Below are 5,877 nucleotides of genomic sequence, written 5' to 3'. Positions count from 1 at the left end.
AATACTAGAAGACCACAAAAAGGATATTGACAGCAACACACTCATGGTAGGGGACTTTAGCACTCCATTATCAACAATAGACAGATCTTCGAAGCAAAGAAACACCAAGGATATACAGGCATTGAACAACACACTAAACCACATGGACTTAACTGATATATATATATAGAACTTTTCACCCAAAGAAGCAAAATATACATTCTTTTCAAATGCACATGGGACATTTTCAAAAATAGACCACATGATAGGACACAAAACAAGCCTCAACAAATTCAAGAAAATTAAAATTATATCAAGCACCTTTTCAGACCACAATGCCTTGAAACTAGAAATCAACCTCAAGGAAAAAAATCAAAGACATCCAAGGTCATGGAGAATAAATAACATGGTATTAAATAATCAATGGGTTAACAATGACATCAAGGAAGAAATCAAGAAATTTCTGGAAACTAATGATAATGAACACACAACAGCCCAAAACCTATGAGACACAGCAAAAGCAATCCTGAGAGGAAAGTTCATAGCAATACGGGCCTACCTGAAAATGATAAAAGAATCTCAAATAAAAAATTTAACCCTAAAGCTACAAGAACTAGAACAACAACAAGCAAAGCCCAGGGCTAGTAGAAGGAAGGAAATCATCAAGATCAGAGCAGAATTAAATGACATAGAGACCAAGCAAACAATTCAAAAATCAACAAAAGTAGGAGTTGGTTCTTTGAAAAAATAAACAAAATCGACAATCCTTTAGCCGGGCTCATCAAGAAAAAAAGAGAAAGGACCCAAATAAACGAAATCAGGAATGAAAGAGGAGAAATTACAACCAATACTAAAGAAAGGCAAAGAATTGTAAGAAACTACCATAATCAACTGTATGGCAAGAAACTTGACAACCTAGATGAAATGAAAAAATTTCTAGAAACATGTAATCTTCCAAAACTGAATCAAGAAGTAGAAAGCCTGAGCAGACCAATAACAAAGAGTGAAATTGAAACAGTAATCAAAAATCTCCCAGCACACAAACCAGTATTACCCTAATTCCAAAACTGGGTCAAGACACAACAAAGAAAGATAACTACAGGCCAATATCACTGATGAAATAGATGCTAAAATCCTCAGCAAAATATTGGCAAACAGGATTCAGCAACACATTAAAAAGATCACACACCACGATCAAGTGGGATTCATCCCAGGGATGTAAGAATGGTTTAATATTCACAAAACAATAAATGTAATACACCACCTAAACAAAATGAAAGACAAAAATCACATGATCATATCAATAGATGCAGAAAAAGTATTTGATAAAGTACAACACCCATTTATGATGAAAACTCTCAACAAAATTGGAATAGAGAGAGCATCCCTCAACATAATAAAGGCCATATATGAGAAACCTGAAGCCAACATGATACTCAATGGAGAAAAACTGAAAGCATTCCCCTGAGATCAGGAACAAGACATGGATATCCACTATCTCCACTTCTGTTCAGCATAGTGTTGGAAGTTCTAGCCACAGCAATCAGACAAGAAAAAGAAATAAAAGGCATCCAAATAGGGAAAGAGGAAGTAAAACTGTCATTATTTGCAGATGACATTATAGTATACATAAAAAATCCTATAGACTCCACTAAAAAACTACTTGACATAATAAGCAAATTTGGCAAAATAGCAGGGTACAAAATAAATATACAGAAATCTAAGGCATTTCTGTACACCAACAATAAAATATCAGAGATAGAAATTAAAAAAAAAAAGTCCCGTTTACTATAGCAACAAGAAAAATCAAGTACCTAGGAATAAATTTAACCAAAGAGATAAATGTCCTGTACTTGGAAAACTACATAACACTGGAGAAAGAAATTAAGGAAGATACAAATAAATGGAAGCAAATACCATGTTCATGAATGGAAAGAATCAACATCATTAAAATGTCCATACTACCCAAAGCATTTTATAGATTCAACGTAATCCCTATTAAAATACCAATGACATATTTCCCAGACCTAGAACAAATACTTCAAAAATTTATATGGAACCAAAAAAGACCCCGAATAGCAAAAGCAATCTTGAGACAGAAGAATACAGCAGGAGGAACCACAATACCAGACATCAAACTATACTACAAAGCTACTGTGATCAAAACAGTCTGGTACTGGCATTAAGAACAGACATATAGATCAATGGAACAGAATAGAGAATCCAGAAATAAACCCACCTCTATATGGTCAACTAATATTTGACAAAGGGGCAAGGAGCACATAATGGAGTGAGAAGAACCTCTTGAACAAATGGTGCTGGGACACCTGGACAGGGATGTGCAAGAAAATGAAACTAGACCACCAACTTACACCACACACGAGAATAAACTCAAGATGGATCAAAGACTTAAATGTAAGCTCTGGCACCATAAAAGTCCTAGAGGAAAACATACGCAAAAAAATTTCAAATATCCCACATAGCAATATTTTCACTGATACATCTCCTAAGGCAAGAGAAACAAAGGAAAAAATAAACCAATGGGACTATATCAAACTAAAGAGTTTCTTCTCAGCAAAATAAAACATTAGCAAGATGAAAAGGAAACCAACCATATGGGAAAACATATTTGCCAAAGGTACCTCAGACAAGGGATTGATTTCCAAAATATATAAAGAACGTACAGATCTCAACACCAAGAAGACAGACAGCCCAACTAAAAAATGAGCAAAGGACCTGGACAAACAGTTATCCAAGGAGGATAAAGAGAGGATCCATGAACACATGAAAGAATGCTCAACATCATTAGCCATCAGAGAGATGCAAATAAAAACCACAATGAGATACCACCTTACACCTGTCAGAATGGCCATCATCAACAAATCAACAAACAACAAATATGCTGGTGAGGATGTGGAGAAACAGGAACCCTACTGCACCCAACAGGTGGAAATGCAGACTGGTGCAGCCACTAGTTTAGTTTTTTTTTACCTCAAAAAACTAAAAATGGAACTGCCTTTTGAACCAGCGATTCCACTGCTAGGATTATACCCGAAAAATCCTAAAACCCTAATTCAAAAGAACTTATGCACCCCTATGTTCATAGCAGCACTGTTTATAATAGCTAAGTGCTGGAAACACTGTAGATGAGTGGATCAAAAAACTGTGGTACATTTACACAATGGAATACTATGCAGCAGAGAGAAAGAAGAAACTCCTGCCATTTGCAACAACATGGATGGAATAAGAGAGAATTATGCTTAGTGAAATAAGCCAGGCAAAGAAAGCGAAATACCATATGATATCACCCAATACAGGAAACTAAAGAGCAGCACAAACAAACGAACTAAATAGGCAAAGACTAGAATAGTAGTCAGTAGGGGGGAGGGGGAAGGGAGAGAAGGGGGATAAGTAAGGGAAGGGTCTAGTCAAGGAACGTATATGAATGACTCATGGACATGGACAACGGGGAGGGATATAATTGTGGGGGAAGGGATGGGCTGGGAGGGGGGAGCAATGGGGGAAAATGGGACAACTGTAATTGAATAACCAAAAAATAAAATTAAAAAAAAAACCCCAAAGGATAAAAGAAAAAAATAAAATAAAATAAAATACTAAGTCACATATTAAAGAAATGAAAATCAGAACAGCATTTCTTAAGAGCAATACCAGAAGCTAGAAACCAATGAATGAGTGCATTCAAAATTGTAAAAAGAAAAAAAGTATTTTAACCTAGAATTCTATAATTTTGTAAGATTTTAATCAACTAGGAGATAGAAGAAAATATATTTAAACATGCAAAATGTACTTGTTAGTTGTCTATACAACATCTGTTCTTTGCTTCTTTTCTAAGAGAACTTGTTTGGCTTAGAAACATGCTTAGTTAACTGGTACATTTCCCAGGCTGCCATACAGATTACTGGCAGACATGTGACCCAATTCTGAGAATAAAAAGTGACTGTTTTCTAGGAAAAATCCTTCAAAGTTGGTAAGACACAGCATACACATTGTTTGCCCTTTTCTGTTCTTGTCTTCTTGCCTAGAAAAGTGACATAAAGCTGGAGTTGTAGCAGCATTTTCCCAATATCTTTACAAGGTGTTTTTAACCTGTACACATTACTGTGAATTCCATGACTTTCCACTTTCTAGTTATGCTATCTCACCTTGAAATCTTCCCCTCACTAAACACAATATGTCCCCCCTTTGATCAAAGCTGCTGACTTAATATATCTTATTGGTGTCTGTTTTCCCAGTGCTAAGTGGAGTAGGTTTTGAACAAATCAATGAACCAGAGAGTGAAGAAACATCCTTCTCCTCTGTCTCCTTCCAAGACACACCCACCTTCCTTTAAGATTTCAGTCTTAATTCATACTTCATTTTTTTAATTTGAAATTTTAAGGTCAGTTTTAATGAGTTCATTGATGAAAGCTTTCAGAAGAATATTCTCTTAAAAAAATTTTTTTCTTAGAAAAAAAAAAAAAAAAGGAAAATCAACACCCTCTCAGCATAGCCACATATGCTGTGAAGTCAAGCATCTCTGCAGACATGGATGGTCCATCAATCAGTCAAGACACTCTCTGGGTCAGTAGGATTGTACTGTAGTCTGGATCATTCTCATCAACCTCCAGCTCCAAGCCATCCATTTCCTGGAACAAAGACCCATCTACCTTCACATTGTTTCCAGCATCCTCCAAGAACTGGATGTTAGATGTGTCAAGATTATAATCTGTTTCAAATAGCTGTTTCCCACTTAATTTATTTTTTCCTGCTTGTTCTTCTTTCATTTGTTTCTTTTTAATTTCCAAGAGTTCTGCATCAAACTTGGCTTTCCAATTTAAGAAATTCTCAATTGTAACAGGAGTGCCATGAAATAATTGCTTTTCAGCCTCTTCCACTTTTTTTCTTTTTGTTTCTTTTCTTCTTCTCTTCTAGTTTTTATTTGATCCAATATTTAATTTAATTTTTCTTGCACAGCTGTCACTAAAGTAAAGATCATCACTATATCGAGGTTTTCTTCTTCCTGTAATGCTGATAATTTTAAAATACTTGAGACATCATTATCTTCTAGATTTTCCTGGGAGAGTATTTCATAAAGAGGAGCTTCATCTGGGTATTTCTCATTATATGTAAACTTGAGGATAGCCTGGGCAGTTTCATCATTTTCTTCAACCTCAGACATCACAGTAATGGTGAAGGTGGGAGGATTTTCTGATAACACTGTAAAGCGGTCAGGGTAGATGGACTCCAGAGCCTCCAGCTGGCTGCGCTACTCCTTGCTGTAATCTGCCATTATGGTCCTCCCTGCTGCCATGGATTTCCCATATACCCAGGCAGTGTGCTGCAGTCAGGACCAGTTCATACTTTATTTTTCTCACCATCTCTTGCTCACAACTTCCATGATATCATCACCCATAGATCCTTCCAACCTCTGACCTCAATGTACCTTGACTTCCCATGAGATGAACTAAATGATTCACAAGTTCTGTTCCTTCTTGATCCTTATTTTCCTCTCCCACAATTATTTTATTGCCTCTCACTAGAAAAATTCCAATACTATGGAACTACCACCAGATTTATTTTATAATCTGAACAACACAGCCCCTGATTTAAAGACCAACTTATTAAAAATAGTCTGTAGACTTTAGGTTTCTCCTTCACAATCTAGTCCCAACACATCTTTCTTTCAGAAAATTGAAAATGTGCTCATTGTCCTAGGACCAGCTCCAATGCCACTTTCTTCCATGAAGCATTCTCTAGTGATTCAAGCAGAATTAGTCTCTGGAGCCTCTGTGACTATACAAACACTTTGCTATTATTTCCATTGTAGCATTTATTAGGACAGTGAATATTACCTGCTCATGTTCACTTGTTGGGAACCGCTCCTTCTGGTTTTGGGAA

General features: G+C 36.1%; 1 pseudogene; it reads right to left on the bottom strand.

Moving 5' to 3' along the window:
• Positions 1–4,536: 4,536 nt before the first annotated feature.
• Positions 4,537–5,269, bottom strand: LOC150021882 (RWD domain-containing protein 1 pseudogene; annotated as a pseudogene).
• Between the last annotated feature and the right edge of the window lie 608 nt (positions 5,270–5,877).

This window comes from Furipterus horrens, unplaced genomic scaffold (genome assembly GCF_987537825.1).
Source record: "Furipterus horrens unplaced genomic scaffold, mFurHor1.1.pri manual_scaffold_1, whole genome shotgun sequence".
NCBI lineage: Eukaryota > Metazoa > Chordata > Mammalia > Chiroptera > Furipteridae > Furipterus > Furipterus horrens.
Note: the sequence above shows the minus strand (reverse complement) of the source record. Positions and strands in the feature narration are given on the sequence as shown.